At 44.6% G+C, this 14,965-nt stretch overlaps 1 protein-coding gene and 1 pseudogene across 1 annotated transcript in view; both read right to left on the bottom strand.

Annotated features, from left to right (window-relative positions):
• ZSCAN25 (zinc finger and SCAN domain containing 25) overlaps positions 1–13,717 on the bottom strand; it is a 58,315-nt gene extending 44,598 nt beyond the window's left edge. The window contains exons 1-2 of the mRNA XM_070567584.1: positions 13,684–13,717; positions 13,205–13,367 (exon numbers count right to left, since the gene is read on the bottom strand). The gene's annotated coding sequence lies outside the window, so the exon portion shown is untranslated. The remainder of the gene's footprint in view (positions 1–13,204; positions 13,368–13,683) is intronic.
• LOC103553276 (zinc finger protein 3-like) lies at positions 3,500–13,343 on the bottom strand (annotated as a pseudogene).
• Positions 13,718–14,965: the final 1,248 nt, after the last annotated feature.

Here is a 14,965-nt window from a genome sequence, read left to right as displayed (position 1 = left end):
GAGGGTCTTGTAGGATTTAATCCTGAGGGCTGTGAGGGCCTTTGGTGAGATTAAAGCAGTCACATTTGAGCGCCAGTGCCAAAACTCACCTTCCTCCTCCTGTCTCCCACTTTGACCAAAGACTCCTACCTCTTCAACCAGAGCCCATGAAGTGCCTCTCACCCGGTGGGGCTGAAGGCTGTGTACAGGTAGGGCTAGGGACTGCCAGGCCAGCCCCTCCTACGACTGGAAATTTTGGAATGTGTGCATAGTTTAGGTTATATCCTCCTCCGTAAGCATTTTCATATTTTTCCAGATCTAGAGTAGAGGGACAGGCAAGGAAAGAGGGAAATGCCTGCTGGAAAAGGGGGTGGAGTGCCCCTGAGCTAGGGCTGAAGTCTACAGTTCTGACTTCCCCCATGCTCTGTGCATCCTTGGTCCAGAGCTCCAAAGGGAAAACCCAAAAGGCCCAAACCATAGATTTACTGTATAACAGAACCGGGAAATGAGCAGGCCCCTGCTCCCAGCTACTCAGGGAATCTACCCAACAGCTGGCTCCAACCCCAATGCAAGGGTCCCCTCCCACCACTCCTGCCACCTAGCCAGGGACACCCTCTCTCTCCTTTCACACAGGCCCTTGATGCTCTCCATACTCCCAGCCCAGCCCTCTTGCTAGCCCTCAATGACTAACCCACCCGATCCTATGTGGTCTCTTTGTGTCCTTCTCTCAGCACCTGTGAACAGTTGATATCCTCTATTGTATAGCTTCTCAACCTTGGTTGCACATTAGAATTACCTGAGAACTTACAAAATCCCAATATCTAGGCCATACACAACAGCAAATACATAGGATCTCAAAGATTAGGATCGAGGCATCAGTACCTTGAAAATTCCCCAGGTGATTCCAGTATGCAACCTAAGTTGACAATTCCCGCTTCACTGTGTCTTCTTGCCGCCAAGAGCCATGAGGGGGGCAGGGAGATGGGGTCACCATGGGTTCGGGTGACCAACCATCGTGATATGCGCAGGACTGAGCATCTTCTGGGATGTGGGACTTTCAATGCTAGGACTGAGAAAGTCCTGGCAAATTGGGTTGAGTTGGTCACCTGAGTGAGATCTAAGAGCTCAGTGAACTAGTCTGTCCACTAGTAATACTTGTGCCCAAAGAACCAGAGCCCCTCTTTAGTGCTTTTGATACTGCTAGGCAAACTCTTTCTCCCCTTTCCTGGCCTCTGCCCTTGGGGCCTGGCATGTGACCCTGCACACTTACCTTGTCCTGGGGTGCCCTTCCGTGCAATACTTCTCTTGACGGTAAGCATCCTGCCCCACCTTCACACCCAGCTCATCAAGCCCTGTCTCATTCCTGAATCTTCTCAGACCCCCCCAAGAAGGAAAGGGCCCTTTCTGTGGTGTAAGGAGGGGAGAAGGATTTGTGGAGGGTCACATGCCAAGTGGAGTAAGTGGGCACAGTAGCTCAGACCTCAGACCTGACCTAACAGAGTGTAAGTTCATACTCAGGACATCCAGACAGCAAGGTAACCCTTACTGTCAATAATCACCTATAGGGATGGTGGAGGAAGGAAGGTGGAGGAGTGCAGAGGAGAGTTGACACAAACAAGACAACTGTGGTTTCCAGTAAACAGATTCATCCCACAGCCATCCACTGAACACCTACTGCGTGCACAGCACCAGACCAGGCACAGAGGCCACAGGAGAGAGGCAACTTTCAAGAGTCCATGATATAAGTCTCATTTTTTTAGATAATCACTATTCCAGACTAACTAGAGGAAAAGTAATCTGATTTTTTCAGATCAAAAATAAGCATTTACAGCAAAGTAAGGAGTTCTCTCAGATACCTAGAATAAATCTAATAATGTACTACTATTCCTAGTAGAGGTACTTTTGGAACTTCTTTTAATGATTAAAATATTCATGGTAAGGGGCTGGCCCCGTGGCCGAGTGGTTAAGTTCCAGCGCTCCGCTGCAGGCGGCCCAGTGTTTCGTTGGTTCGAATCCTGGGCACGGACATGGCACTGCTCATCAGACCACGCTGAGGCAGCATCCCACATGCCACAACTAGAAGGACCCACAACTAAGAATATACAACTATGTACCGGGGGGCTTTGGGGATAAAAAGGAAAAAAATGAAAAAAAATAAAAAATAAAAATCTCAGTAATTTAAAAAAAAAAATATTCATGGTAAATGGGTGCTCAAAAGCTTTTTTTTAAATTTTATCAATCAATTAGGTATCACACTATTCAACTGCTTTGCAAACTTCTTCCTCAACAATGACATGGTAGTGAAGCTCTGCCTCAGGTTATGATGGAGTTTTTGTCATAGTGGAGTTTGAACGGTAGCTTTTTCTGATAGGAAATCTTGAAAATTATTATTGAGGTTCTTTTTTTAAAAAACGGCCAGAAGTTTACAATTTCTTTCTACCTAAACTTGAAATAAACGTGTATTTGTCAGAAGGATAGTAAGTATGTGTGTCGCTAGGATTCAATCAGAGAAGCAGAACCAGGAGAATCAGAACCGGGAGGAGATACACACACACAGAAGCTGAACCAGAAGGAGATACACACACACACACACACACACACCTGGCCCAGTGAGGGCACAGGAGGATCCAGAGGAAGGTGGAACAGTTGCAGGCCCCAGGGCTGCCTCACAGGTGAGCCGGCAGATCAGCAACAATGTGTGTGAGCTATAAAGTAACTGCTGCTTTTCTTCTGCCTCCAAATCTCCCAAGAATCTCCTTGGAGCCTACTCATACAAGAAAGGGAATTCTAAAACATACAAGAAGGGGAATCCTGGCAAAGGCAATTCAGCCCACCCAAGCTGACCCATGACAAAATCATGACTTGTCAAACTGAGAAATTATTTGGCTTAGAAAATCTGCTCATTTATTAAGTGCATTTATGTCATATAAAACAAAAAGAGATTCGGTAGTCTGCAGGACACTGAGGAGCGAAATATTGGCCCGAGAAGACCCAAGAGACATTTCCATCTACAGTTACAACAAACAGGACAGATGAGGCAGAAGGAAAGCTATTGGGTTCAAAGGTCACCCTACTGCTTCCCTGATCTATGAGTCTGAATCCAGAATTCTCTGATTCTTTCTCCCCTGGAATGGACCTAACTCATCCCATTTTCGAAGGATGTCTATGGAGATTTGAAATGCAAAGCATAGAATCTCCCTCTGATGTAGATCATCCATATCAAATAAAAGAAGTGCGAAAGGTTCCACTTTAGTCATCACCTCTGTGGTGCTGCATTAATGCCCCTTTCGTGTAGACTCTCAACACAAAAGAGGCTCTTCCCTTATCCATCATTCCTCCAAAGTGAAGCTGCTGATGCTGAACAAAGCGAGAACTCCTAACGGTTTTCATACACTGAACACACACATGAGATTTGTCCACTATGCAGACTTTCGGGCCTGAATAAGAGTTGAACTAGGACTGAAGGCCGTCCACACTCACTGCACCCAAAGGGTGTCTCGCCAGCGCAAGTTCTCTGATGTTCAATAAGAGGTGAACTCTGATCAAAGGCTTGACCCCCTTCATTTCATTCATGGTTTCTCCCTTGTATGGATTCCCAGATGATCAATAAGGTAGGAACTACACTTGAAGGTTTTTCCACATTCTTTGCATTCAAAGGGTTTGACTCCACTAAGTTTTCTGATGCTGAACAAGGTGGGAGTTCCGACTAAAGGCCTTCCCACATTCACGACATTCATAGGGTCTCTCTCCAGTGTGAATTCTATGATGTTTAATAAGGAGTGAACTCCTACTAAAAGATTTCCCACACTCATTACAATCATAAGGAGCCTCCCCTGTGCGGACTCTCTGATGCTCAAGAAGGTGCGAGTTACGACTGTAAGTTTCCCCACAGTCATTACATTCATATGGTCTCTCTTTGGTGTGAACTCGCTGATGTTCTATTAGATTTGAGCTCTGACTAAAGGCGTTCCCACATGCAGTACATTTATAGGGTTTCTCCCGAGTGTGGATTCTCTGATGTCGAAGAAGACTTGAGCTCCGACCAAAAGCTTTTCCACATTCGTTACACATGTAAGGCATCTCTCCTGTATGAATTATCTGATGCTGGGTGAGGTGTGAGGTGCGCCGGAAGGTCTTCCCACACTCACTACATTCATAGGGTTTCTCTTCAGTATATTCTTTGATGCTGAAAAAGGTTTGAACTGTGGCCAAAGGCTTTTCCACATTCATGACACTCATAAGGTTTCTCTTGTCTGTGGATTTTTTCATGCTGAGCAAGGTAAGAGTTCCGCCTGAATAATTTTCCACATATGTTACACACTGGAGATTTCAGTAAGAGTTTGTGGCTGTTGGATAAGGTTTGCGATATTACCAAAGTTTTGTCCACATTCACAGGCTCCCTCTCATTTTTGTTCACATTCATATCCTTCATGCAGTCGTATCCCCACTTCAAGAGTTTTCTGCTTTATAATTAACTGATCCTCAATCCAGTTCTCACCATCTGACAGAAAGTATAAAAAAAGATAAATGTAACAAGAAAAACTCCTGGTGGAAAACTGGATCATCAAAGAATTCCACAAGTAACTAATTCAAAAAAGTATGAAAAATGGCCCTGCCATATAGGGAAAAGATGGATACAAGTTGAGCAAATTGGGGGAAAGTGGTGGGGAAGCTGAAGTTAGGATTTATATATGAAGGAGCTAACCAGACAGATACACTGGGATCAGCAGAAAAGGAAAGCAGAGTTTGAGGGAAGTGGGATCATTTCAGAACCTAGGAAGGGTGATGGGGACTAGGTGTGGGGAGTGGCAGGGACTGAAGAGGATAAACAGAAGAGAACCTCACCCCAGAGGTTCTGTCCACACGGTACCCTGGCCACATGGATTGTCTCTGCTGTAATGGAAGACTCCTTCACATAATCGGACACCAAGACCTTCCTCACTCCTGTGGAGAATCTCTCTCTACACACAGATGCCTCACATGCTCACTCACAAACAGAGACACACTCAGACGTCACATGCACCTTTATAATAGTGCAAATCAAGAGGATCTGATAAAGCAGAGGGGAGGGAAGAATAAAAGGAAAAGTTGTTTAAAATATAAAGCACGGGGTAGAGAGAAATATTTCCAAATCGATTTCAACTCTCAGAGAATATTAAAACAAATTCTAGGCGCCGGCCCAGTGGCGTAGCAGTTAAGTTCATGTACTCTGTTTCAGTGGCCTGGGGTTCGCCAGTTTAGATCCCAGGTGCAGACCTACGTACCATTTATCAAGCCATGCTGTGGCAGGTGTCCCACATATAAAGTAGAGGAAGATGGGCACAGATGTTCGCTCAGGGCCAATCTTCCTCAGCAAAAAGAGGAGGTTTGGTGGCAGATGTTAGCTCAGGGATAATCATCTTCTTCTTCAAAGAAAATACAAATTCTGGGGGCAGCCGCAGTGGCCTAGTGGTTAAGTTCAGCGTGCTGAGCCTCAGTGGCCCGGGTTCAGCTCCAAAGCACAGAACTACAACACTCTGTTAGTGGTCATGCTGTGCTGGTGGCCCACATACTGAAAAATAGAGGAAGATAGGCACAGATGTTAGCTCAGGGTGAATCTTCCTCTGCAAAAAAAAAAAAAAAAAAAAAAAAATCTGCATCCTAGCTGCATCTAAGGGAGACATGATAGAAAAACATCTCCTGTTTACTTTGACACATTTCTCCTCTCATTTATACTTACTAGATATGGCTTACTGAAGCTAGAAAGATTGTTTTGCAGTGATATTAGAGAAAGTAGGTCCTCTGCTTAGAGGGATCTTTCTGGAAGAAAGGGGTGGTGAGGAATACCCAATGCAGCATTTCCATCAGCAGTGAAAGCCTGAAACATGCACAGCCCTGATTTTACTAGGAAATGTTATTGCTTTTAAGGGATTTAGTAATTATTTGTGATATCATCACAGAACCATATTTATACTTGTTCTCCACCTCCAGATATGCCTTCATCTTCTGTAGGTTGAATTTGGATATTGGGGTTTTTTTTTCCTGTGATGAAAACTTTTAATATCTACTCTCTTAGCAACTATCAAATATACAATATATTATTGCTAAATATAGTTACCATGCTATATATTACATCCCCAGGGCTTAATTATTTTATAACTAGAAATTTGTACCTTTTGACCACCTTCACCCAATTCACCCACCCTCTACCCCTCACCTCTGGCAACTACCAATCTGTTCTCTGTATCCATAAATTCAGTTTTGTTTTTGTTTTTGTTTTTTTTAGATTCCAGATATAAGTGAGATCATACAGTACCTGTCTTTCTGTTTGAGTTATTTCATTTAGCATAATGCCCTCAAGGTCCATCCATGTTGTCGCAAATGGCAAAACTTCCTTCTTTTTATGGCTGAATAATATTCCATTGTGTATAGATACCACATCTTCTTTATCTATTCATCCATTAGGTTGCTTCCATGTCTTGGCTATTGTGAATGATGCTGCTGTGAACATGGAGGTGCAGATATCTTTACAAGATAGTAATTTCATTTCCTTTGGATAAATACCCAGAAGCAGGATTGCTGGATCATATGGTAGTTCTATTTCTAATTTTTTGAGGAACCTCCCTACTGTTTTCCATAGTGGCTGCACCAATTTACATTCTCACCACCAGTGCACAAGCATTCCCTTTTCTCCATATCCTCGCCAACACACGTATTTCTTGTCTTTTTGATGACAGCCATTCTAACAGATGTGAGAGGATTACTGGTTTCGTGTTTTTACATCCCCATGCACATGTGTTTACCTGATGTGTTAGACAGACTGCAAGCTCCTGGAGAGCAGGGACTAGGTCTAACAAGTTAGGTACTCAAAGACTGATAAAGACATTAATCAGGTCTAAATGCTAGCTAGGCTGGCCAAATCTTTTTAGCAAGATACCATAATGAACTCGGGTCACCCACTGATACCTAGAACAGCACAATCCAATAGAACTTTCTGTGGTTATGGAAATGTTCCACATCTGCCCTACCCAACACAGTAGCAAACAGCCACATGTGGCTACTGAGCACTTGATATGTGGCTAGCACAACTGAGGAGCTGAACTTTTAATTGCATTTAATTTAATCCAATTCAATTTATTAGCTGCTTGTGGCTAATGGCTATCTTATTGGACAGCACAACTCTAGAGCTTTCTAATTTGCCAGATCTGTCCCACAGGGCTTGGAGCAGCTAAAGTGAGAAGCCCTTCAAAACTGGATTCATTAAATAAGATGAAACACCAGAAAGAGCAGATAACAGACAGTGTCTCCATCGGCTCATGTACAAGTGAGAGCGGTACCCTGGCATGCCTCCACAGGACTTGGATTTGGAATTCTTCATAAAGCAGTAGGTGTGCCTTCTGTACTCAGCTTAGGCAAATATTAAAATGAGCGTTTCTTCTATCTCCCTGGCCTGGCCCCTACCTGTCTTTCCAGCCTCCTTCTGATCTTCTCCCCTACAAAGCCTTTTCTACTGTCTGTTGAACCACTCTATTCATTCTCTCCACAACATGTGAAGGCTTAGATGTTCTAGAAGATGTGCCTTTTATCTGGCCCACTGCCAGAGATTTAACAGGCCGCCTGACAAATTCAAGAATGTAAATCCTACTGCTCTCAGGCCTGTTCAGCATCACCTTCTCCATGAAGCTGAAGGTGACCCTTCTATAGCTCCTGTAATACTTCTCATCTTTAAGAGTCCTATGACACTTCACTCATTCAGTACATTTCACTGATCGCCAAAATGCCAGGTACAGTTCCAGGCTCTGAGATACATCAGTGAGCAAAAAAGACAAAAATCCTGCCCTCTAAGGCCTTTCATTTTAGTAGGGCAGATGGATAATAGACTGTGTTAATTACATACTATCAGAAGGTGACAAACACGCTATAGGGCAAACAAAGATTAGAGTGCCCAGGGCAGGGAGTGGGCAGAAGGGGTGCAATTTTAAATACCATGGTCAAAGAAGGATAAAAAAAATGACATTTAAGCAGACTCGAAGGAGATAAGGGTATCTGGGAAAGAGCATTACACACAGAACTAGCAAGTGCTAAGGCCCTGGGCGTTCAAGGAGGCAAGTGTAATTGGAGCAGAACGAGCAAGGGGGAGAGTAGTAAGAAATGAGATCAGAGACATAACAAGGGGATCAGAGAACACACGACCTTGTAGGCTGCTATAAGAGGTCTGCTTTTACTGAGTGAGATGGGAAGCCACTGGAGGGTTTTGACCAGAAGACAAGATCTGACATTTTAACAGGATCACGCTGGCTGCTAGTGGGTAGAGCCTGTAGGGAGCAACGGGAGAAGCAGGACAACTAGCCAGGAAGCAACTGCAACAATCCAGGTGAGAGATGATCGCGACCTGGACCAAGATGGTGGCAGCGGAGGTAGTAAGAAGTACTTGGATTCAGAAAAAAATGTTGATGGTCGCATCTACTGATGGATATGGATATGAATATGAGAGAAACAAAGGTTTCTCTCTGGCTTGAGTAGCTGGAGGGATTATGTTCCCATCTACTGAGATGGGGGATATTTGTAAACCAGCTGCAGCATCTCCAATAATCTAAAAGACATTTCCACATGGCTCTCATACCAGTCTCTTGAGATCAACATGTCCAAACCTGCTCCTCCTTTTGTTGTATGAGTATTTGGTATAATATTCTTGCAACTCTCCTGTAACTTTAACATTTTTCAAAATAAAGGGCGGGGAGGCGACAACAAGCAGTGAGTCCCTTCTCTGCCCCCACACATATGCACTCAGTAAACAAGTACTATTGCTTCTAGTACAACAGACTTCTTGCTTTTGTCCCTGCCTTCCTGTTATCACTGTTAATGTCCTAAAGTCAGATCCTAATCTCCTTTCACTTCCTGCATCACACTAAACAAATCAGATTCTCTTCCTTAATATACAATGCTCAGCTGCTAGCCTCCTGTTAAAGAAAGCTAATATACCTCAATATCTGCCAAATAAAATCTGGACTCTTTGGCCTGCACTCATTTGCCACAATCTTACTCCACTCTACCTTTTCAGTCTCATCCTCTATCACATTTTCTCCATGCTCCAGTTAATTTGAACTGTTTCCTGACCATTATATCCCCAGGCATTTCCTTCTCCCTCCACCTCTGAACAACCTCCCTTCCAACTTCACCTATCGAAACCCTATTCACCCTTCAAGGTCCAGCTCAAAGGCAGCCTCCTCCCTGAAACCTAACCCTGCTCCAATCCCAAGCCAGAAGTGATCTCTTTCCTTTGAATCTCTAAAGGATACAGTTCCTGCCTCCCTCCCGGCACTTAATCACATTGTCTTCGGTCCTCTCCTTATAAATATTTTTAGTTTCGTGTGTGTATTCTCTTCAATTTATATTGAAAGCATCTCTAGAGTAAAAAATGTCTTCCATTTTTCTCCAACCCCAGTACTATGCAAAGAACTCTGCACACATTAGGTGCTTTAAAATGCTCCTGATTATTTCCCAGCAATCCATTAAAAGGAGGTTCTACTCCATTGAGAGAAGAATCTATAAATCACTGGGGGTCCCAAATAGACCATTTATAAAGAGTCTTTAGGACTGAGACTCAAATAGAATTCAGAGAGGTATATCTCCTCATGGGTCTGAGCCACTTATAAAAGAAATATCAAAAACTTGGATCCAAACTCTGGCAAATGGCAGGACCCCCTGGAATGCCTCAGCAGACAGGGGCCAGTCTGAGACACAGCTGGAGAAGCAGAAGAAGAGAGCAGCTGCCTTCTAAAGTAATAGGCAAATGAAATGTGTCCCTGTGGATGAAGGTTTAAAAAAAAGTTTCTTCATTGATCTGCTTCTAATTTAAAGGGAGGGGGAAATTTATGCAGTTCTTCAAGTAGTTTAACTACAAAGCTGTGTGATCCCAAGTGCATTTACTTCTAATAGCAGAAGAAATGAGCAATGCTTCCTGTACTGGGTCAAATAGTGCCCCCAAAATTCATATCCACCTGGAACCTCAGAATGTGACCTTATTTGGAAATAAGGTCTTTGCAGAGGTAATTAGTTAAGGTGAGGTCATAGTGGATTAGGGTGGGCCTTAAGTTCAATGACTGGTATCTTTATGAGGGAAAAGAAAGGAAGATTCAGACACAGAAACACACGGGGAAGAAGGCCACGTAATAATAGACGCAGAGACTGCAGTGATGCAGCTACAAGCCAAGGAGCACCAAGGATTGCTGGGAGCCACCAGGAGCTAGGAAGAGTCAAGCAAGGATTCTTCCCCAGAGCCTTCAGAGGAAGCGTGGCCCTCTTGGACTGTGAGAGAATACAGCTGTTGTTTTGAGACACGCAGTCGTGGTGATTTGTCACAGCAGCCCTAGGAAACTAACAGACTTCCTATTTGATCTAACCAATCAACAAACACATATACTACCTACTATGTGCAAGATACTGGTAAAGAGATTAAAACAGTGCTTCAAAGCACAATTAGGAATGACAACCCCTACCTCGGTGACTTGGGGATGGCACCCTCAAGGAATGACGTTGAGCTGGGTCTTGAACTTTGATCAAGATCAACAAGGTAGAGTATTCCAGATAAAAATAATAGCATATGCTAAGGCTCAGAATCATAAAAGGGAATACTAAGTTTAAGGAGTAGTGAAAAAACTTCAGTCTGACTGAAATGTATGCTATGCGTGGGCAGGAAGCAGGAGATGTGGCAGAAAAATAGAGGAGAGCCAGATAATGAAGAGACATACAAGCCACACTCAGGAATTGGGCTTTATTCTACAGGTGGAGAATAATATCACCAAATCTGTTTCCCAGGAAGTTCATCTGGCAGTAGTGGGGAGGACAATGTAGAGTGTCAACAATGTGATGTGTCAACAATCCAAGAAAAATATGGGCATAACCTGAGGATGCGGCAGTGACAGGCAACAGAATCAGTCCTTTCTGAATAAAAACTGACAGGATTTGGTGGCTGACCGAATAGAGGGAGGAGAATAGTAGAGGATGACTCCAGGTTTTCCAGCTTGGGAAAACCAGTTACTAAAATTAACCAAGGTGGTCATTAGAAGGTAGGGAGGTGGGGGATGGCAGAAAAGGATGAGTGCAGAAGTGCACCTATGGGGCCAGCCCCAGTGGCCTAGTGTTAAGTTTGGTACACTACATTTAGGCAGCCCGGGTTTGGTTCCTGGGCATGGACCTACATCACTCATCAGCAGCCATGCTGTGGCTGTGGCTCACATACAAAAAGAGGAAGATTGACAACAGACATTAGCTCAGGGCAAATCTTCCTCAGCAAAAAAAGAAAAAAAAAGATGTATACCTATGAATACCTGGTATTCAGGAGTCAGCTGGAAGCAAGAGAAGCATATAGTAGTAACTAAAGGCATGGAAGGGGATAGGATCACCCACAGAAGTGAGAAGAGAAGAGGGCTGAGAACAGCCTTGGGGAAAATCATTGTTTAAGAAACAGATGGAGGAACAGGAGTGGGAAAGGCCCTGAGGAAGCAAGAGGCAGACCAGGAGAAAATGGTGCTTCCAAAACCAAAGAACAAGAGTTGCAACGAAGAGTGATCACATCAACAAAAAAACACTAAGGGGTCAAAAAAATTAGGGCTGAAAAAATGTGTCCAGTGGATTCCTTAGTTAAGCCACTGCCAACTTGGATATAATCAGTTTTGATGGACCAAAAATAGTGCCCTGCACTGAGAAGTGAATGCCAATTCCAAAGATAACAGCAACCGGTGAAGATTTTTTTCTAAAGAGGTATGACAGTGAAGGGAACAAAGGTGATTGTACCCAACTTCGCCCTGATGCTCCATCAGCCACCAGGTCCTGTAGGTTTACATGTAAATGTCTCTTGCATCTGTTAGTTTCCTTCCTCACAGCCCCAAGTCTGTTTCAGAAGCTTCATGGAGGATGGTGTCCTGCACTGAATCTTCAAGCATGGGATGCTGGGATGTGTGGTGTTTGGAGAGGCAGGGAATGGAGGAGACAGCGATGCATGTGAGAAAAAGGACACACAGGCACAACGGTGGGTAGTGCAGTGTCTTCAGCATTACCTTGTGCAGACACACTCATCTCACTGTGTTTGTCCTGGGGAACACTGAAGTTAAGACTTTAAAGTTGGGTTGAGGCCACACTGCAGAAGACCCTGAGTGCCAGGTATAGAGTATGGACTGAATGCAGTGGGCACTGTGAACTAACATGAATAAATGAGTGTTTTAGGAAAGTGAATACGGGCAGTTGGCCTCTTAGAAAGACTAGCAGCAGAAAGCCTTGGTAAGGATCTATCTCCTCTTATCTAAAACCTGATTCCTTTCTTACTTGAAATTCTTTGCAGGCCAAACTCATGACTTTCTAAAGCTTCCTGGGCCAATACCAATCCACAAGGATCTCCTCTTGCGAACTTCTACATTGTTTATCGTCCTGAAGCCGCTCATAGTTAACTATTCTAACTCAACTCTAAGCTTGTGGATGTGTAAAGGTTAGGTTTTCCTTCAACTTAATCTCAGCACCTCATACTAATAACTCAATAAATACTTGTTGAGTTAAAAATTAGCCTGAAAACAGAATTATAAGGCTAACTGTGTAAAAGAAAATCTCCCCAAACATAAGCCACCTCAATATCCATGATGTGGATTATCTAAACCTTTGTCCCCAATTAAATAATCCAAAGTTCATTTTTTTAATGGCCAGACATATACTAGATAATAGTGGGATGGCAGATTGAAATAAGAATGTTGATATTTATAGTTTAACCTCATTTTCCATCAGCAGGTGGCTGGCTTGTCCATCATACTCCATAGGCGAGGCACCCTCTTGGAGTTTATACCTTGGGTGGTACCTTCGCTAATGATGAAAGACAGTTTAGGTAGAGTAAGGGGAGGAGCCCACTCTTCCTGTTATTTGGGGTATGGGACATACTTGGCCGGGTTCATTCATTTATTGATTCACACAACACTTACAGAGCTTCCCCACAGGCCAGCAAGCTGGCAGGTGCTGGAATGACAGATCCTCAAGACTATGTGCCCTGATAGTGCTGCTGCAGGTTTGCTCCACAGTCAGAGAGGAAACATTCGTTACAGGCTTTACTTACACGTAATAGAGCTTCAGATGATAAAAAATAATCAGTATTCTTACACCAGGACAATTCTAAGCATAAGGTTAATCGTGTCCATCTGTTCTGAGGCCGCGGTTGGAAGGACAAAGTTTAGACAAAGATAAGCCAGCTAGGGCAGCTCCTCACCCTTGCTATTTCGAAGCTCCTGCTCAGGGGATGGATACAGGGACTCCGGGGACATCTGCTCAAGCAGCTTCTCCGTGGGATGGGTCCAATCCCTGCTGCCACTCCAAAGCCAAGATCTTCTCTAAAAATTCTTCAGAACACGCCCCAAGGGTCAGAGCAGTCACTTCAGGAAAGGATGGGAGAAGGGGACAGGTATAGGGCAACGGTGGGTAAAGTTTTCCCAAGAAAGGCTCCCAACCCAGGAGAAGGTATGAGCTTCATTCTCCAAGCAGGCGGGGCCCTGGGGGCGGGCAGCACCTGGGGGCGGCCTTTGGCCCGGGTCCCCGACCCGCACACCAAGCAGGTTCCTGCAGCCCCACCCCAACCCCACAGGAGTCCCGTCGGCCACAGTCGTCCGCTGCAGTCTGGGCTTCCCACAGCGACAACGCAACCCCTGCACCCTCCTCCCGCGCCCGGGGTCGCCGCGCCCGGACACTCACTTGTTCAGCCCGCTCCGCCCGCTCCGCCAAGGTCAACGACCCGGGCCTCCAGGAGGATGGCTGGAACCTCGGGTTCTCGGCGTGCACTTCCGGGTCCCATCTAGGCAGCTCGGAGGTCTAATTTTGATCGCAGGTTCTCTAGGGTCCAGAGCAGCGTGCGGATAGGGGGCTTCCTTCGGAGTTTGTCCTTCCCCAAGGAGGGATTGAGGGAGGATGGAACAGAATTCTCTATCTGGCCTTCACCGCCTAAGTGGACCTGGGAGCTAGTTTGTTTCCTTCCTCATCCCACTGCCCCCCGGACTCCTCTGCTCGACTCCTGCCTTTATTACGCATCCCCACCTCCCTTCTTCACGATAGCAGGCCAGGCTGACCCCTACTGGGGCAGAACTCCTTATCTATGCCCTGATTCCAGCCAGTCCCCCTCTCCCTATGTCGCTTCAACTCAGCCCCTCCCAGGTTTGCCTGGAGTATATAAACAAGCAGGCGGAACATATTGGTACCAATTGACTGAAAGGAAGAAAAGCCTTACAGATAGGGTCAAGATCCAAACACCCTACTGCGCCTGGAGTACAGGTTTGCCAGGGGCATATTTGATTTAAGCAGGAAAAAAGTTAAAGAAATGATTTGTTCATGATAAGGGGAGTTTCCTGCTAAACTCAGAAATAACAGCTACCAATTATGGAGCACCTAAAATGACATTATCTCATTAATCCTCACAACAATCTCATGAAGTTAGTACTTTGTTACGATTTTACATGCCAGCCACTGCAGTTAGTAAGCAACTGGAGGTGGCATTTGAACCCTGGTCCATTCAAACCAGAGCCTGGCATCTAATCTCACCCAGAAAGGATAATGGAGGAAGACTGGGTGGAGATTTGCAATATAAGCAACTGTGGAAAAGAAAAAAAGGCAGACAGATGCTTGTATTTATGCCCAAGCTGTAAACTTATAAACATGAATGAAATACAAATATAAGAGTCTAGCCATTTCTAAGAGTGGAGAGAGTGGACAGGACATGTCAGCAAAATAAAAAATTGCAATACGTATTTTCTTGTTGATTTGTACAGGGCACCATCTGTTTGAAATCATTCTTACAGTCTTGGATGAAACATTGGTTCCCCTCATGCACTTGTGTTTTGCAGGGAGTGTAAGATGTGATGCCATATGATACAAATGTTAGAAGAAAAACAAGAGAGATGTCAGATGTCAGAGATGACTCCTGCAATGGAGTGCCTTTCAGGAATTATAGTCTTGGATGTCATTGCTTTGACTACTCTAATCT

This window comes from Equus przewalskii, chromosome 12 (genome assembly GCF_037783145.1).
Source record: "Equus przewalskii isolate Varuska chromosome 12, EquPr2, whole genome shotgun sequence".
Lineage (NCBI taxonomy): Eukaryota > Metazoa > Chordata > Mammalia > Perissodactyla > Equidae > Equus > Equus przewalskii.
Note: the sequence above shows the minus strand (reverse complement) of the source record. Positions and strands in the feature narration are given on the sequence as shown.